The sequence below is a fragment of the Furipterus horrens genome, unplaced genomic scaffold (assembly GCF_987537825.1).
Source record: "Furipterus horrens unplaced genomic scaffold, mFurHor1.1.pri manual_scaffold_3, whole genome shotgun sequence".
Taxonomy (NCBI): Eukaryota; Metazoa; Chordata; class Mammalia; order Chiroptera; family Furipteridae; genus Furipterus; species Furipterus horrens.
Window position 1 is genome coordinate 127,895,657 of NW_028327173.1, and position 18,779 is coordinate 127,914,435.

Here is an 18,779-nt window from a genome sequence, read left to right on the forward strand (position 1 = left end):
TTTTTAATGATTAATAGGATATCCTGAGACTGAAGTGATAATAGGTGAAGGTTTGCTTTCATTATATGCTTCTCAAAAGCTACATTTTGTTATTAAGTTTTCTCCTAGATAATAGTTGAAGATTTACAAACCTTTAATTCAAGCAATTGATTGGCTTCAAAATAATTATTGGAAAAAAGCAAATGTTACCGAGAAGAGTAGTAAATAAAAAGGCGGACAAAGAATACTCCGAAACACAGTCCTGTCTGTCAGAGGGGAATACAGCCGAGATGTGGACATGGAGGCCCATGGGGTGGGACCAGACTGTTCTGCCACACATCCACGGGGTGGGGTATCATATGTTTCCTGTGTTCCTAAGTGCTATCTAAACTTTTTCGCTTTTGAAAACATCCCTACCGTACCAAGTGTCATAGGACAATCACACCCATCCTTTAGAAAAATCTCTACATTTCTCATATTGCAACTTGTTCTAAATGCTAGGAATCCATGCTGAGTAGTTTTGCCCTTTCTCATATATGTAGTCTGTTAGAAATGGAGTCCCTCGTTCTTTTTTTTTCCATTTTTTTATACTTTGTATTTTATTACTATCGATTATCCATTGTTTCCCAGATTTTTATTGTATTTTTCCATTACCATTAGAGTCCTAATTCTTGATACTTTCATAATTAAATTCTGTGAAAAATTAAGATAGCCTTTGCTGATCAAATGAACTTATAGAAATATCTGCAGCCCTGGCTGGTGTGGCTCAGTGGATTTAGCACCAGCCTGTGAACCAAAGGGTCGCCAACTCGATATCCAGTCAGGGCACTTGCCTGTGTTGTGGGCCAGGTCCCCAGTTGGGGGTGTGCGAGAGGCAACCACACATTGATGTTTCTCTCCCTCTCTTTCTCCCTTCCTTCACCTCTCTCTAGATATAAATAAATAAAATTGTAGATCCTCATTAGAATATCAGAGTCCAGATGACTGATCATTGTGAGTTGACTATAGTACTTTATAGTATTTATAGTATTAAATGGTATGTACTATTGAACTTGGACTTGAGTTGTTATGTATATATATGTTTGGGGGGAAATTAAGTCAAGAAGTAAATTATTTTGGAAACAACTGGTTAAATCCCAAAAGACAAATAGTAAAAGATGTTACTTGAAATATAACTATTCGCATCTTTTCTTCCTCTAAAAAATAAGCAAACAAAACAATGTGTGTGTATGTGATTGCATGGGTAACTCATAATGAAAAAAATTAGTCCTAGTCAAAGAGCATTAAACAATGTGTTTCAGATTTCCTAACAGAATCATAACACACAGTAATCTGAAATCTGTGAGATGCAGATCAGGCAAAACCATGGGACCCAGGCATACCTTTCCAGATGATCTTTCTACATAGCCCAGCCAGAAAGAAACACCCAGTCCCCCTGGTTTGGAAGAAACAGCGGTCCTCTCAAGGCATTGCTCTGGGTTTTCTCTGAATTATACCCCATCCTTACCAATTGTCATTTGTTTCACATTTTCTCAACTCTTTTCTTGCCAGTGCTAAAGAGTTTCATCAATCACAATAAAACCTGAAAATCACCGTTAACTTGTAATAACTTTCCACCTCCTCTCCTGCTTACAGATGTAACCACAAGAGTATAAACAGAAATCATGAAAGCAAACAAAACTGGAATCCGTGTGATGCTTGATACTTCTGTCGCCTGCTATTTTTCTACCCCTCCCAGACCCTTTAAGTGTGTGCTGTCACCAATGCTCTGTGTAGTAGTCCCCATATCATGAGATACTCTTCTTAGAAAGACCAAGTAGTGCCGCTCCACACAACAAGTCATGTGATGTTCAGTGGAATTCGCATGTGGACACACACAGTGAATAGATGATGCTCATTTTCAGAAGCTCTGCTAGAGTCTTTGGGGAATAAATGAAGGAAACTGAGGCTGATGTAAGTAAAAACACAGGAAAATAGGGAAAAGTACAAAATTTTATTTTGTACTACAGATCAAATCCTAGTACAACAAATATTGGTCACTCATTCATTCCTTTAACTAATAATTATTAAGTGCCCAGTTTGTTTAAAGCATGCTCCTACACAGTATTGGGAATAAAAAGATAAATATCATTGCAACAAAAAAATCGAATAGAAATAAACCATATGTAAGCACTGGCCTACTGAATTCAAGTAATTCTAATTATCGTTTTTGTTTTTTTTTAAGTTTTATAATAAATAAAGAGTTGAGACACTCCGCATCTTCTTCTGAAATGTATTCTGCCTGTAACAGAATTCTGTCTGTGCCCAGTCTTGTTTCTGTTCTCAGTAGCTGACTTACTGTTTGTTTCTCTAATACTCTGGGTTACCTGGAGATTCAAAGATGACTACAAAAATTAGATTTTCTTCATGACACAATCCAATGCTGGATTACACTACATAAAAAGCACATATTATGCACCTTCAACTCACTGTTATAGACTGATTGACAAATCGTTGAAAGACCACATTTTAATGTCTACATTGTCCAAACTCCTGGGTATATTTCCTACCTGGTCAGTCTCTCCCCTGACATTCTCTACCACTAGATTCACTAGTGGTCCTTTGACCCTTTCTTCCATTACCACTCTCTGCTTCCCTGTCAAGCTCTCCAGGGACACACTGAGGGGGACCCAGGCCACAGGCCCCATCTTTGCAAGCAACCCCCTTAATTGATTCCTGCTGAATGGGCCCCTTGTCATACTCATATTTAATACATATTCCGAGAGTCTGTAAACTCTTGATTGCAGCCAAGCCAAGATTCAACCCTGAGAAGAAACCCTGATCATCCAACGGGGGAGAAAATGCAACAGCTCTTCACCCTGTCACCACCAGTTGGCAGTACACTTCCCACTTTCAAAGCATTTGCATTTTGAAAATCCTTAAATGAGGTGCTTTGAAAAAAAATCTTACTTTTGCACTTTCTAAGGCATCAATCTATATAAATATTAAGAAGCAAAGTCAACGTGTATGCAAAAATACACTTAGAGGTTTGTAAAAAATAATTTGCTAGAGCCCTCAGCTAGTTAAATTGCATCTAAAAATTATATTAAGTTTACATTTGATGCTTGCAAATAGCTACACTCTAATGGCAAGTTAAGAATACCCATTATTTCAATTATTTTTCTATCCACTTCTTTCCCACAAGAAACCTAGTTTGGTTAAATATGAACTGTAGCGCTAAGTACTGTTGTCCTTTGGCAAGGCTACCATGTGTAGACGGAATAAAAACAAGAGCCTTCTATACAAGGTATGGGACCAGGTAACAATGATACAAAGGAAACAAGATATGTTCTCTGCCTTATAGAGGTGAAAGCCTACGGATAGTTTTTTATAGAATTACATAATCTTTAGACCCAATTGAAACTGAAAACTCTTTCTCTACAAGGAGAATGGGGGACACACACAGGAAGCAGATCTTGCGTTGGCACCGCAGTCTGTGAAATAGTGAGGATCACGGCCATTTTACAGATGAGGAAATGGAGGGTCCAAGAAGGTGAGTGAATTGACTAGTGGCAGAGTTGAGACTTGAACCCGTATCTCACTCGAAAGTGTGTTTCACTCATGGTACTACTCTCCTAGAGACACATTATCAGACCCAGATGAAAAAAAAAGCAACACTTCTCCCAGTCCCACAGTCTTGGCACTGAGGTCAAATTCTCTAAACTCCAAGTCCTTCCTCCTTCACATTCACTATTTTCTGTTATTTTTTTTGAAAGGGGATTTATGATGAGGCTAGATGCTTAATAAGAAACATATATTTACTTAGGGTAAGGGTAAGAGGAGAGCAACTTCTTTTTAGCAAGCAAAATCACTATAAATTTATTTCTAACTTACAGAAAATGTAAACCAAAAATTAAAAGCAGGTACAGGCTTGAATGAGCCTATTGTACGACCACCTCAATTACAGATGAGTTTGACTCAGTTCAGTCACAGAGATTGTGTTGGGTTCTCAGAAGGTGGTAGTTCAGCCAATGACCTCTAACTGCTCAACTCCTTTTGGTGCTTGTTGTCTGGATGTTGTGCATGAATGTGTGTGTGTTCAATCCCAAAAGGAAGATGTCTGACCTAGTCTAGGTAAAGTTAGCTGTGTTCAGGCAGGAACCTGGTAAAAAGCATCAAAAATATAGCATCACTATACTTAGGAAAAAAATGGTGAGCCTCTGCTGTTGAATCTTTTAAACCATTAAAAAGTATTTACTCCTTTCATACTATTCCAATATTAAAAGATTCTGTGAATTATCTGAACAATTCTAGTTGAAACAATAAGTAATCTTCATACAGCACTCACCATGTGCAAGGACCTTTTAATAGTATTTTATATACAATAGATCATTTGGGTACTACTGTCACACCCATTTTATAGATTATAAGACTGAGGCCCTAAGAGGTAAAGAGACCTACCCAATGCTGTAGGACTAGAAGGTGATGGACTCAGCACCTGAATCTAGAGATCCTCACTTGGCACCATACGAAATCATGAAAGGCCAGTTGATCTAACAATTTAAGTCCCTGGCAGAAATTAGAAGTTAAAAAACATGTAAGTGTGAATTAATTGTGGGAGCAGGAAAGGGTATATTAAAAGAAAAACAATTCTCACCATGAGACAGTGTGGATAATGTTAAGTGAACAGTTGCTACAAACAAACAAAACTGAATTTGATTCCTGGCTCCATCTATATCTTACTAACTGTGTACACTAAATGAGCTGTTTATGTCTCTGAATCTCAGTTTCTTCACCTATAAGAAGGGACAGCAATATCCATCTTGAGTTTATGTGCAGATTTCAAGAGAAAATATACTTTAAAGCCTGGTGTAAAATTGGGGCTTGAAAAATGACTTTTAAAAGCCATTTCTAATCAACAAGTTCCAAGCTGATCTTTTATTTCATTCACTTAAGCTGTGGTAGAGCTACACAACAGAATACTACTTGGCCATAAAAAAGAAGGAAATCTTACCCTTTGTGACAGCAAGTGGATGGACCTGGAGAACAGTATGCTAAGTGAAATCCAGTCAGAGAAAGACAAATACCATATGATTTCACTGATATGTGGAATCTAATGAACATAATTAACAAACAAAATAGAAACACTCATAGATACAGAACAGACTGAAAGCTGTCAATGGGAGGAAGGTTAGGGGGCTGGGTAAAAACAGTGAAGGAGGGAAAAATAAAATAAAACTCATAGACACAGACAACAATATGGTGATTACCAGAGGAAAGGAGGGGTCGGGGCGGTAGAAAAGGGTAAAAGGGGATAAATGATGATGGAAGGAGACTGACAGGATGGCAAACGCACAATACAATACACAGATGATGTTTTATAGAATTGTACTCCTGAAACCTATATTATTTTATGAACCAATGTCACCCCAATGCATTCAATTAAATAGATAGATAGATAGATAGATAGATAGATAGATAGATAGATAGATAGACAGACAGACAGACAGACAGATAGATAGATAGATAGATAGATAGATAGATAGATAGATAGATAGATAGATAGATAGACAGACAAATAGATAGATAGATTATTCATCACACATACAGCACTGTGCTGGGCACCTCAGGGGAGATGGATGAGAAGATCCCCATAGAGAGGTGGCACCAAGTGCTCTGGGCATTCAGAGGAGAGAGGCAACATGGAGGGGACAGCAGCTGAACCTGAAGGTCAGCAAAGACTTCCCTGCCTCCTCATTCCATCAGTAGGTCTGAAGGGGGGTCACATTTCTCTATTAACAGCCACAGGTTTAAGAATAATCTGGCCTCACTTTTCAAAACAGGACACGTGCTTTGAAACCAGTTATTACATTGGCAATGGCTGCCAATGAGTAATTGCAATCCTCCTACCCTACCCACAAGGAAGCTTTATTTAGGTTTAACCAGTAAAATTAGAACTCTGTTTAGAAGCAAAATTATGCATTGAGACTTTATATATATTAATACATACATGTACATATATACATAAATACACCAACATATATATTTAATCTACTTTTGCTTAATTCTGATGCACAGAATTCCTATACAAAATGACTCATTTAGATTTTTACTTAATAGCACCCAAATGCAATCAACCTTCCCTGACCACCCATCTATGTACCTAATGTGCCTCCAAGACCCAGATACTCAAGACAAAAAGTGGTGCTTTGCACTCTCCCACCTCACACATTTAACCACATTTCTACCTACAAAATCCAATCCAAGTAATTGATAGAAGGAAGGACATGGTGTGTGCTTTTAAAAGAAAGACTGAAGAGAAAATGAAATGGCTTAAAGCAGTTTTAACTCCGATTCCACAAGCAAACTCAAATACTGAAATGTTTTATGAAATACTTAGTTTCTTTTCTAAAGGTTAAATGGGATATCTTTAGGATATAAAAATATTCCTGATAAAATTATCCTGGAATAAAGTTAAAAGACTGTCAGTTGGGAAGAGAAAGCAAAAGGAGCGCCAAATGGTATTATCTTAGACTGACCAGGTGGGAAGCTCTACACTGAATTCAGTTTCAGGTAGCATGGATAAATTGAGTTGAATCCCCAATATCTTCAAATACTATTGACAGTGTCTTCAACTGAGTAAAAAAGAGCCCAGAAAGATCCCTGACTCTCATAATCAGGAAGGGTTTCCTCCTCAAACCCAGGGCCTTTGAGTTCAGTTGCTCCCTGTTGGTTTATAAAAAGAAATGATCAGCAATTTTAACAAAACAAAATTGAAATGTGTGTCACCAACCTCTAATAAAAATACAAATGATTAGAAGAATTGGAAATAAACTGGAAATAACAATAGGTTCATACTAATCAAGCACTTGCATGCCAGGAATTTATTTAACCCTTACAGCAAGCCTATGCTGTAAGAGCCCCACGTCCCCATGTGCCCCATATTACAGAGGGCACAACTGAAGCAGAGATGGGCTCAAATGCAGCTCTCAGGGGCAAAGCCCGGGGCCCTGCTAGGTAGTCTGGTTGCCCCGCCGCTTTGTTTACTTCCTCTAGGTGACTTGACTCAAGCACCCCAGTCCTCCAGAAGGGCTGGATGAGCAGATCAGATTACCTTTTTATTATTATTATTATTATTATTATTATTATTAATTACTATTAATTAAATGTATTGGGGTGACATTGGTTTGCAAAACCATACAGGTTTTAAGTGTGTAACTCAATAAAACATCATTTACACAGTGCATGGTGCACCCATCCCCCAGGCAAAGTCTCTTATGTACCCATCCCCCTCCCCCTTTGCACAAATCCACCCACCCGCATCCCCATTTCCCTCTGGCTATCCGCACACTGTGGTCTGTGTCTATGAGTTATGTATATAAACAAATAGGACTACATCAAACTAAAAAGCATTTTCAGCAAAGGACACAATCGATAAAATGAAAAGGGAACCTACTGAATGGGGGAACATATTTGTTAACAATACATTTGATAAGGGTTTAATCTCCAAAATATATAAAGAATGTATACAACTCAACTACACCAGGAAGATAAACCACCCAATTTAAAAAAGGGCAAAGTTGCACTGCATGGTATCTGCATTCCGCAGGTTATTCCTGCTGGGTGTCCGAAGGACAGTGCAATATAAATTCAGTATCTGGCATCATTGGTTTTCTTGGCTTTGTGCATGTTAAACCTGGTATTTCTATGGATACAGTAATCCTATAGTTTCTTACTGTTCCGTTAGACATAACTTCAATAGGAGTTAATGCTTCTCTTTTACTAGGGTGTCTGAAATTGAGAAACGAGGCAGATTCATCTACTCTGACCCAAACTGTGTAATGCTTTCGATTTCTATTACTTCTAGGAGCTTTTTCCCTTTATTGATAGATAGCATGTGTCAGCAGAAACATCTATACAGATGCAGAAGCCATTTGCATAGTGTATGTATAAGATTGAGAGAAACTTTCATGAAGCCTCATTCTAGATGACAATGGGCACTGTTTTCATACACGTGTCCAGAAATTGTTACTGTGCCTACATTGAGACAGAGGTTTTGCTTCCATCACAGTAATTCCATTGTGGTGGTGACCATGAGACCTGTAACATTTTTTGATAGGCTCAGTGAGTAAAAACTGAATATAATAAGAAAGACTTTTCAATATATCTTATATCAATATAACTGCTAAAATAACAATGTACTTTCTATTTAACTTCTAGGGCCCTAAAGTGAATGGCTTGAAGAAATTTGGCCCTGATGATTACACGTGGGGAGTTTTTGAAGTATGTCCATATTCAAGTGGAGATCAAAGAAGCTCAACTAAAAGAATTGTGGACCAACTCTCATGTGAACTGGATGGACCAAAAAGGGATTAAGACTCAAACTCAGGAGGAATTAAGGCAGTGGAAGGACCCAGAACATGTGAAATTTCTTAAATAAATATTTATTAATTTTAAATAATTGTGCCTATGTTACAGATAATAATTTTTTTAAAAAACCTTTACCCTTTAGAAATAAAATGGATGAAGGACCTGAATAGACATTTCTCCAAAGAGGACATACAGATGGCCAATAGACATATGAAAGGGTGCTCAACATTACAAATCATCAGAGAGATGCAAATTAAAATTGCAGTGAAATCATTTTTATCTGCCTCTAAATTCCAAACAAGAACCTGAGATGCTCACACCTTAGAATTTAGGATTATGACAGTTTATTGGCTTAATTGTATATTTTTCAAATCCAGTATTATAAATAACAATACTTAATATTTGGGTGATGACTATCTACCAGGTATTTTCTAATAACTTAAGCAGTCATTTAATCTCCACTAATTTCTCTATTGTACAGAAAAAGAGGCAGAAGCATAGAGAAGTTATGTAATTCATTAAAAGTTATAAAGCCATTAAATAGATATTAAGAAATTTTATTTCAGAGTCCAAGTTCTGAACTGCTATACCATACTGCCTTTCTACCCAGACTTACTCCCAAGAGATTCGCAGAGAGAAAACCAGCAGCTAGTCACATCCACGGTTATTCAGTCCTTGCCACTCAACTTCAACCATTCCTGTCACCGACACCTGTCTTAGATAATTCTCCCTACTCTGCACTCTCTCTTTTCAATCCTCCTTTTTTCTCTCCTTGTTGATTACTGTTATTTTTGCCTTTTTCTTCTTTTTCCTCTTCTCCTAACCCCTCTCCTCTCTTGCTCTCCATTTCTCTCTCCTTTCTTTTGCTCCCCTTCCTTCCTCTCCTCTTCTCTCTCCCTTCTCTCTTGTTCTCCAGTGCAAAGTCTCCCCCAACCTTGTGCATCACAATCACTTTTAATAAGCAACATTTCCCAGCACATCTGTAAAACCGACTCTTTAACACTGAAGTGCAGAGCTGAAAAGGTTGTTATATTTCTGTGTTTAGATTCAATCTAAATAATTTCCTGTTAGGTAAGACCTTCTTGTAAATCAAATATCTGAAACAAAAATGCACGTGATTAGATGGGATTGTTTGTAAAATGCTAAGGTTGTTCAAAAGATTTCCTGGGATTATTGAGTTATTTATTGAAATATTCTAAATCTTCTCTAGGGATCATATAGTTCTTCCGTAATAACAAAGTTAATAGTTTTAGGAAAAAATTGGAATTCCCTGTGGAGAGTTTATCATGTGGAATAAGCAATACAATAGTCAACTTTTCCTTGGCTGGTGTGGCTCAGTGGGTTGAGCACTAGCCTGCAAATCAAAGGTTTGCTGGTTCAATTCCCAGTCAGGGCACATGCCTGGGTTGTAGGCCAGGTCCCCAATGGGGGGCACACAAGACGCAACCACATATTGATGTTTCTTGCTCTCTCTTTGCCCCTCCCTTTTCCTCTCTCTAAAAATAAATAAATACAATCTTCTTTTAAAAATAGCCAACTTTCTACCAGAGAACTTCAGGGCAGCGAGTCAGTAAAGGGTAACAACAATTCAGCTGCTGTGCTATCGTTAAAGCCAAGAAGACAGGAAATGGTGTTATCAAAATACATCTGCTTGCAAGAGAAAAAAGAAGAGTTCTTATGCACATTAGAAGCACAGACCTAGTCTTCAAAAGACACTTAGATCCCACTTAGTTCAATGCGTCCCATTTTACACATGAGGAAACTGAGGCTCAGAAAGATTAAGTATTTCACAGATAACACAAAACCAATAGGCAGCTGAGTCAAAAGATCTCAGGTTTTTGTCCTCAAGTATAGAGTTTTAATTGTTCACTTTAAAGTATCCTGGGACATCCTCTGGGCAAAATTTTTAGAATTCAAAAAAAGAATTAGAGTTTTTAAGAGTAATATAAAATTTAAGAGTAGTATTGATTTAGATAATAGTATATACTACCTGGATTGAGTAGCATTAGCGAGCTGAAGTAAAGATTAAATTGCCTTTTTTGTTCAAACTCCATGTGTGCGCACATATGCGTACATGTGTATTGGGCCTTTATTCATCATTATTTATTGAGAGCTTGCTACATATCTGATATTGTGTTAAGGCCTGGGACTCACACATAAAACATAAATGGCCTAAATTGTTCTCTTATAGAGTTCAGAGCACAATGATAATCATCCAACTGTGACATGTGTGATAATATAGATCAGCAATTCTCAAACTTTTAGTTTTAAGACTCCTTTAGACTATCAATACTCACTTTAGGAATTTAAAAAATATTTGTTAATTTATTTATATATAACAATGATAATCTATTAAATTTTAACACATCACATTATTATTTTTAAAAAACTATGTTTTCAAAAACAGTGAAAAGACTGGCATTCGTTTATCTGTATGCAGACGTACTGTGTGCTCCTCTCCCAATAAACCATAAATAAACCATATCCCAACCTACTGCTCACTTTCCAACCCACTTTTTAAATGTTTCCATCTTTAGCTCTCAGGGGTTTGAGGGACAATTCTAAGCCTATTGGAGGCCCTTCCTTTTACTCCCCGGAATACACTGTAATGACCTTCCCTCTGGTTAAAGATTGCCGTGGGATTATTATTTATAAGTACATAATTATAAAGATAATGTATGTAAATAAAAATATAAATAAATAAGTACATATTATTTATAAGGTTGTTGTGTGACAATATTATAAATTAGAAGGTTGCTTATATTTGTTTGAACAGACATTTATAGCATAAATTCCCTTACATAAACTTCCTAAGCTGTCAGAGAAGTGCATTAACTAAAATTATTGGGCCAATTAGAGGAGAATTATCTCTAACACAACTGAGAATCATCTGTCAAGGCAGGAGGCCCAGAGTCTCACAGAGAAGAGGGGTGCAAGAATACAGGGGGACCATGACAGGTCCCATGAAAGGGGAGAGGTGATCTTAACTACTGTAAGACATGCAGGAGGCTGAAGCTTCATAATGACCAAGTGGATGAAGGTGGGAGGAGAAAACAGGGTAGTAGCATTTAATTCCAAAATGCCAGAGTCATCCATGCTGTATGTAAGGAGCTGCACGGTCTGACCCCTCTGCTTCCATATTAGTAATAATGCCAACAGTAACGACCACAGGAGCTAACACTCAACAAATGCTTACTACATGCCAGGTACTATTCTAAGGTCTTCACATATTTTAACACATTTAATATCACAACTCTATATGGAAGATACACTTTTAATCCTGCTCTGGAGTGGAGGAAACTGGGGCACAAAGAGGTCAAGTCACTTGCTCAACATGACATCGGTGACAAGTGGGGAAGGGGACACTAGGACTTAAGGAATATGGCTTGAGAGCCTGCGTTCTGGGCCTACATGCTCCACCACCATCCAGCTCCATAAAAGCCCCGCACCTGTTAATGTCTCCAAATATCTCTCCCTACCAAATATACCTTTCCCTTTGCCACAGTGTTCCATCCATTGCTTTTCTGAACATCCACATTTTTGGTACCTTGAACAAGGCTAGTCTAGGAATTCTTTCTGGTCTTATTTCCCTTACATAAAAGTGGGTCTAAAGAGAGGAGTGGGCACAATATAATTTTTCATGGGCCCTGTACCCCATTAAGGAGACTCTGGTGAGTACAGATGATCCCTGAACAATGTGGGGTGTTAGGGGTGCTGATCTTCACACAGTCAAAAATCCACACATAACTGAAGTTGGCCCTCCACATCCACAGATTCCCAACCACAGATCAAAGATACTGTTTTCAATCCACAGTTTATTGAATCTGCAAATACAGAAGGCTGACTGTATGTTTATAGAAGAAAACCGGCATGTAAGTATACCCGTGCAGTTCAAAGCTGCATTGTTCAAGGGTCGATTGCAGTCTCTCAAATACAACAGTGTTCCTCAAACAACATAAAACCCAAGTTGTGGTGAGGACAGGAACAGGAAAACCGCTTTAATGAAACTATTTTGGAAGAATACAAACAGTCTTTTCTATGCTATAAAAAATAAAACAAAACAGAATATTTTTATTAATTCAATGTATTAGCTTTCTTTTTACAAGGTAATGGGCTCAGGTAAGAAGAAAAAGCAGGAGTGATGGATTGCCAATTGTGACACACGCCTCACTCTCGCTCTCTCCCCTCCGCTTTCCTCCCTCTCCCTCACACACACTCGCCTTTCTCACGTGAGTAGTGCTGAATAGTCTACAGACAAATCCAGAAATATCAGACAACTTTGTAGTTTGATTATCCTAGAAGCATTGAAAAGAAAATAACTACTTCCTTTATTCCTAGACAAATAAAGTAGGCAAATGATGAAACTACTGACTTCCTAAAAAGTAAGGCATGGAATCTCATCAACCAAAAAGACAGAAAACCTGGACCTCATTACAGACCGCAACTTTCCTGGGTCAAGTCACTCATCCGCCTGGCAACCCCCTGGCCAATGATCTTTATATGGTGAGATCCACAGCTTCAGACGTGGTCTGGCCTCACGAGGGACCTTGGCACAGAACCCATGCTTGTGGAATGATTCCCCCTATTATCTGAACAGAGTACAGACAGCAAAGCTGACAGATAATTTTAAGACAGGACAATGGCAAACCTGCCAATGTGAATGTTTTTTATCTGCTTCATTTAGCTGACCTTATTCGCTATAAGTTCCGGCTAATCCATATAGAATTCTTACTTGGTTACTCATTTGTTTACTGTCACCATTATCCCTGGTCTCTTGGCATCTCACAAACTCCAGCCAGGCTACAAATTCCTCTAGGATGTCTGGTTCTTCTCATATTACAGGGCTAGGAAAGCAGCGTGAATAGTTTCATACCTCCCGGCTCAGTAATGTACAGCCTCACACTCACTTACCATTAGGATCTTCTTAGAGGAATTCGCCCAGAATTCCCTAGGACATAAAGCCAGCCATGTTGAAGTGATATATTCTAGTGGTATTTTATAGAAAAAAAATCTCTTCTCTAGATATGCCCCATAGTCAGTCTCCCATAAAATTTCAGAACTGAAAAGTATCTTAGAGGTCATCCCATTCAGTTTCTTTATTAATGTTGATTTCTCAAAACTGAGGTTTAGGAAATTTTCAAGGTCACAATGCTACTTAGAGGCATATTTAAGATTCTTGTTCTAGTTTTTTCTACTATTGTTGAGGCTAATATCCTGGAATCACAGAAAAAGTAACAAAAAGATTAGTATGTGCGTAGTCTTTGGAGTTTACAACAAGCCTTTGTTCTTTGTAATTTCCTACAATAATCTGTGCATTGTTATGACAAACATAATTAACATTCTATTTAAAGACTGTGAGATTTAAACAGTAACCTTTTAGGAACATATTCAAGTTTTCAAAACTAAAAAATGGGGGTTGTGAATGGAGCCCAAAGTTCCTATCTTCAAGTCCTGCATTCTTGAGTAAATTACTAACTTCCCTATGTATCTTTGTCCTCAGTGGTAAAATGGGGGATGCAATAAGAGTGTCCACATCAAAGAGGAATTTTTTTTTGTTGTTGATAATTAAGTGTGATAATGTGTTAAGTGTATAAACCTCTTAGCATCTTGCTTAACATGTTATAAGTGGGCAAAAAATGTTAAGGTTTTGTTTTCTCAATTGCTATCTTTCCAAAATATCCTACCACTAATGCACAGTCATTACTTTAGACTTAAACATAAAGAAGAATTCACTAATGTCCTAATAACTATTTTAGTTGAATTTGAAAATGCAACACCGAGTTCACTCCTCTTTTTATTTTCATTATAGAAATATTTGCTGTCAAGTGTGGTTAGGCGCTATCATCATCTTGATACAACAGAATGTTACTTAATCATGTAGACTTACATACCAAGAAAATAACAAACAACTATTTTCATCTTAACGTTTGCGATTGGCCATAAAGTCCATTATTCTTTTTTCTGTACGATGTCTCTAGCAGTGCTTAGTTGTCTTTAACTTCATTCAAAACAATTGTGTTAGATTGTTTTGTGACAGCTGTCATATCAGCATGGATTTTTTTTAAAAAACTAATCAAATTAGTGAATTTTTGTGCAGCCATTTTAATATTGAAGATGAGAGAAAATAGGCAACATTTTCAGCATATTATGCTTTATTATTTTAAGAAGGGTAAAAATGCAACTGAAATGCAAAAAATGATTTGTGTATGGAAAAAATACTGTGACTGAACGAACATGTCAAAAATGGTTTTGGGAAGTTTCTCGATACTATTGACATTTTGAGCAAATAATTTTTTGCTGTGCGGCTGTCCTATGCATTGGAAGATGTTTAGCAGCACCCCTGGGTTCTACCCTCTAGAAGCCAATAGCAGGAGAGAGCCTACATATTCGAAATATCCAAAGCAATAAAGTTATTGGTAAAAATGAAAAATGTCTTTTATTTTACAGGAAAAAAAATGTAACAGACTTTTTGTCCAACCCAGTATTTCTAAGAAACCAAAAAACAGATGCAGTGACTGGATACAGCCTCAAGGTGGTGGTAAATCATCATTGATAAAGCCTCAAGACCTAGCTAAAGCTCTGGCGGAAACCAAACTGACACAGGACAGACATTCCTAGTGTGTTAACCAGGAAGGAATTTGCTCTGAATTCCTTTGGTTCTCCTTCAACCTTGAGCAATGACCTTGTTATACAGTCTCAACAAATCTATTAACAATGTTAATTCATAGGTTTTCCCTGGCTTGCAACAAATAAAACATATACAAAAAATTATCCTTTTAAAGAATTGTGTAGCCTTATTATTATTATTTTAATGTTATGGGGATTTAGAATTCTCAACATGGATTTGGCCGCAGCGTTTGCATATAAGATAACATTTACTTTTCTCCTGTTTATCTACTGTGTATCTTAATTTCATGTCCCTGGGAATCATATTACATTCCTTATATCTCTCTGCCCCCAAATCTCAGCTAGAAATCTCAACACTTTTGAACCTTTTCTTTCACACTTAGATTTTAAAAGAGCCTCAACTTTTATTGCTTTTTCCTTTACAACGTCTTTCACCTGTGTCTCTTTCCTCTTTCCTCGGTCCGCTTCCAAAACCACGGTTTAGACCCTTGTACCACACGTGCAGATTCCTGCAATAACCTTCACAATTAGCCTTAGAGCATTAGCTCCCAACCCCAACAGCACATCAAAATTGCTTGAAAAGCTTTATAAAATACCCATATCTCCTGAGTCTGACTTAATAGGTCTGGGGTGGAGCCTGAGGTTGGAATTTTTGTCTAAGATCCCCAGTGATTACAATGTGCAGCCACAATCAAGAACCACTGAGCTAGAGGTGGATCCTGCATACCAAAGCCAGATTAGCCTTCTTTAAGCTAGCAACTCTCTGGGCCAAAACTTTAAGTAGTTTCTCACGTTCACAAAGATTGCAACTTGGTGACTTGAAGGCCAGATCTACCTTATAGAAATGTTTTATTTGGCTTGTTTTAAAATTGTTCAGACCAAACGATTAAAAACTGGGAAGTCACATAAAACCAGGCTTTCCTGCTTCTTTTTATAAAGTTGCCAGATCTTGCCACACAGGACCCACATTCCATGCAACAATCACAAGGAGCTAAATAGTGACTGCCATGTATTTAATTTTTTAAATCCTCACCCAAGGATATGTTTTATTGACTTTAGAGAGAGAGGAAGGAAAGGAGGGAAGGAGGGGGAGGGAGAGGGAGAGAGACAGAGACAGAGAAAGAAACACGGGGCCGGGGCGGTGGGGGCGTGGGGGGGTGGGGGGACATTGATTGGTTGCCTTCCATACATGCCCTGACCAACCAGGGATCAAACCCACAACCTAGCTATGCGAGGATTGAACCTATGACCCTTTGGTGTATGGGATGACCCTCCAACCAACTGTGATCCAACCAGGGCTAATGGCTGCCCTTTACACATGGCACTTACTCTCCTGTGATGCAGTCCCTATCACTCCCCACTTACACTTGACTCATTTATATTACCTGTCTGACTCTTCTAGAGTCATTTTAGTTTGTAACTGTTAGTCTAAGGGATAAAGTTCAAACTAAATGATAGTATTTCATTCACTCACTCATTTATTCATGCACTTGTTAGACAAATATTTATTTTGTGTCTGTGCCACGCAAACACTTAAAATTCAAGTCCATCATATTTTGGTCCTATTGTTTCTGTCTAACTTTATATTCCCCTTCCCTTCAACAAACTCCATTCTGACTAGCAGTTGGTTTATGAGACATCTCCCTCCCAATATTCAGAGCCTAGAGGCTCGTTTTCCAAATTCCTTTGCAGTTAAGTAATGCCATACAACAAAGTCTGGGCCAATGGGATAGGAACAGAAGTGTTGGGGGCAACTTCCAAATCATCTTTAAGGAGAAAACTGGTTGCTCTCTACTTCCCTCTTCTGGTGAGCTGGAACAAAGGTGCAATATTGGTGAGCCACAGTAACATAAGAGCAATAGGAAGAAGGCACCTGGATCCCTAAATGGCCTCATCTTCCTGGGTTGTCTGCTAACTTCTTGTTATGTGAGAGAAAAAGTCTATCTTACTGCATTTTGAGATTTCTTTGTTTATAGAGGGTTAGCCTATACTACAAAATACCCAGCACCTCTCTTTATTATTTCCCAAATTCTCCTTGAATATTCTTGACCTCAACCATCTAAATTCTCATAAAGGCCCAGCTCAAATAGTCCCCCTTCTGTGATGCTTGGTCTAGCTACTTTTGTTATCTTCCTTTCTTTGTTCTCTCATTATATAACTTTCTACTTGCCACCTATTGATTATTTTTTAGTAAGCACAGAGGCTAGAATTATGTTGTCATATCTCCCAAGTTCTAGATTATGCATAGTATAAATAGAGTATTCAGAGTTCCTGTGGCATTCTGCTATTATATGTCTTGTCAACTCACATTCAATGTGTGATCATTTAGGACTCTAAATCTTTCATTTTTAAAAATATATATTTATTTGTTTGTTTATTTATTTATTTTTAGAGAGAGGGGAAAGGAGAAAGAGAGGGAGAGAAACATCACTGTGTGGTTGCCTCTCACTCGCACCCCTAACTGGGGACCTAACATGCAACCTAGTCATGTGCCCTGACTGGGAATTGAACCAGTGACACTTGGCTCGCAAGCCAACGCTCAATCCACTGAACCAGGTAAATCTTTCTTTCATTTTTTTAAATTTATTTTTATTTTTTGGTTTTTCAATTACAGTTGTCCCATTTTTCCCCCAAATCTTTCATTTTTAACTATAAAGTTAAGCCTTCCCAATTCTTTAAGAATCTGTGTTTTTTCCCTATATATTTAAACAAAATTCTTGTTGTCTTTATTCTTGCATCTAAACAATTCCTCGACTTTCTGAATACATATTTCCAAGATTAAAAAATGCACTAAAAGATCAATAGTTCAAGTTTGAATGGTGATGCAGAACTAACTCACAGTGTTCTCGTAGTGGGAATCTGAGACTCTCTAGGATGACATTAGTAGAAAGTGGAAGATACTCTTGGGGAAGGACATTTTAAAAAGAAAATAGAGTGAAATCTATGTAGTCCATTGGAAAAGTAAAGAAAAAGGAATGGGAGAACAAATGTAAAGCAGAGAGAGAACTCAAAGACAAGAGGGAGATAAGAAACTGTGAAAGAAAGGTTAGCGTGAGGGAAAGGCACATACAAAATAAAATGCCACTGAGCAGTGGAATCTGATAACATTTAAATGCTTCCCATCTGATAAGACGCTCTTAAGAGAAATCATTGTCAACTCCAAGGAGTCATTTTAGTTTGTAACTCCTAGTCTAAACTGAATGATAACATTTTATACACTCACTCACTCATTTATTCATGCATTTGTTAGGTATTTATTTTGTGTCTGTGCCACGCAAACACTTAAAATTCAAGTCCATCATATTTTGATCTTATTATTTCTTTCTAACTTTGTATTCCCCTTCCCTTCAACAAACTCCATCAACACTACGAAGATTGGCACATGGTTGATATAAAAGAAATATCAAAGGCAGGTGAGAATTGAATTAATAGCAGACTTTGATTATAAGTTACTTTGGGGTGAATAAAAAAAGATACAGCTGTGTTTCCATGGGGCTTATTCAAATCGCAAGTCAACACAAGTAAAGAATAGTCAAGTGTCTTTCTTCTTTTTCTTTTTTTTTAAGAGACAAATTCCAGAAGATGACTTAGCTCTAGCATTGAAGCTGTAACGTATCCTACAAGAAAGCCTGGAGTGATATCTTTAAAACATAAGAGATAATCAGACTGAGATAAAATAAAGGAGAATTTAAAAACCTAAAACTAAGACCTAAAACTATAAAACTCCTAGAAGAAAACACAGAGCAAAAGCTTCATGACATTGGATGTGGCAATAATATATATCTCATATATGATATGACACCATAAGAATAAGCAACAAAAGC

The 18,779-nt window shown here is 37.5% G+C and overlaps 1 protein-coding gene and 2 non-coding genes across 4 annotated transcripts in view; 2 read left to right on the plus strand and 1 right to left on the minus strand.

The window, feature by feature from the left end:
- AKAP6 (A-kinase anchoring protein 6) overlaps positions 1-18,779 on the minus strand; it is a 513,452-nt gene that overhangs the window by 259,907 nt on the left and 234,766 nt on the right. The gene's annotated exons all lie outside the window — the stretch shown is intronic.
- LOC150015914 (small nucleolar RNA SNORA8) lies at positions 7,540-7,677 on the plus strand. Its single transcript, XR_016510333.1, has one exon. It is a non-coding gene; the product is annotated as a small nucleolar RNA SNORA8 (small nucleolar RNA).
- LOC150015915 (small nucleolar RNA SNORA1) lies at positions 7,933-8,069 on the plus strand. Its single transcript, XR_016510307.1, has one exon. It is a non-coding gene; the product is annotated as a small nucleolar RNA SNORA1 (small nucleolar RNA).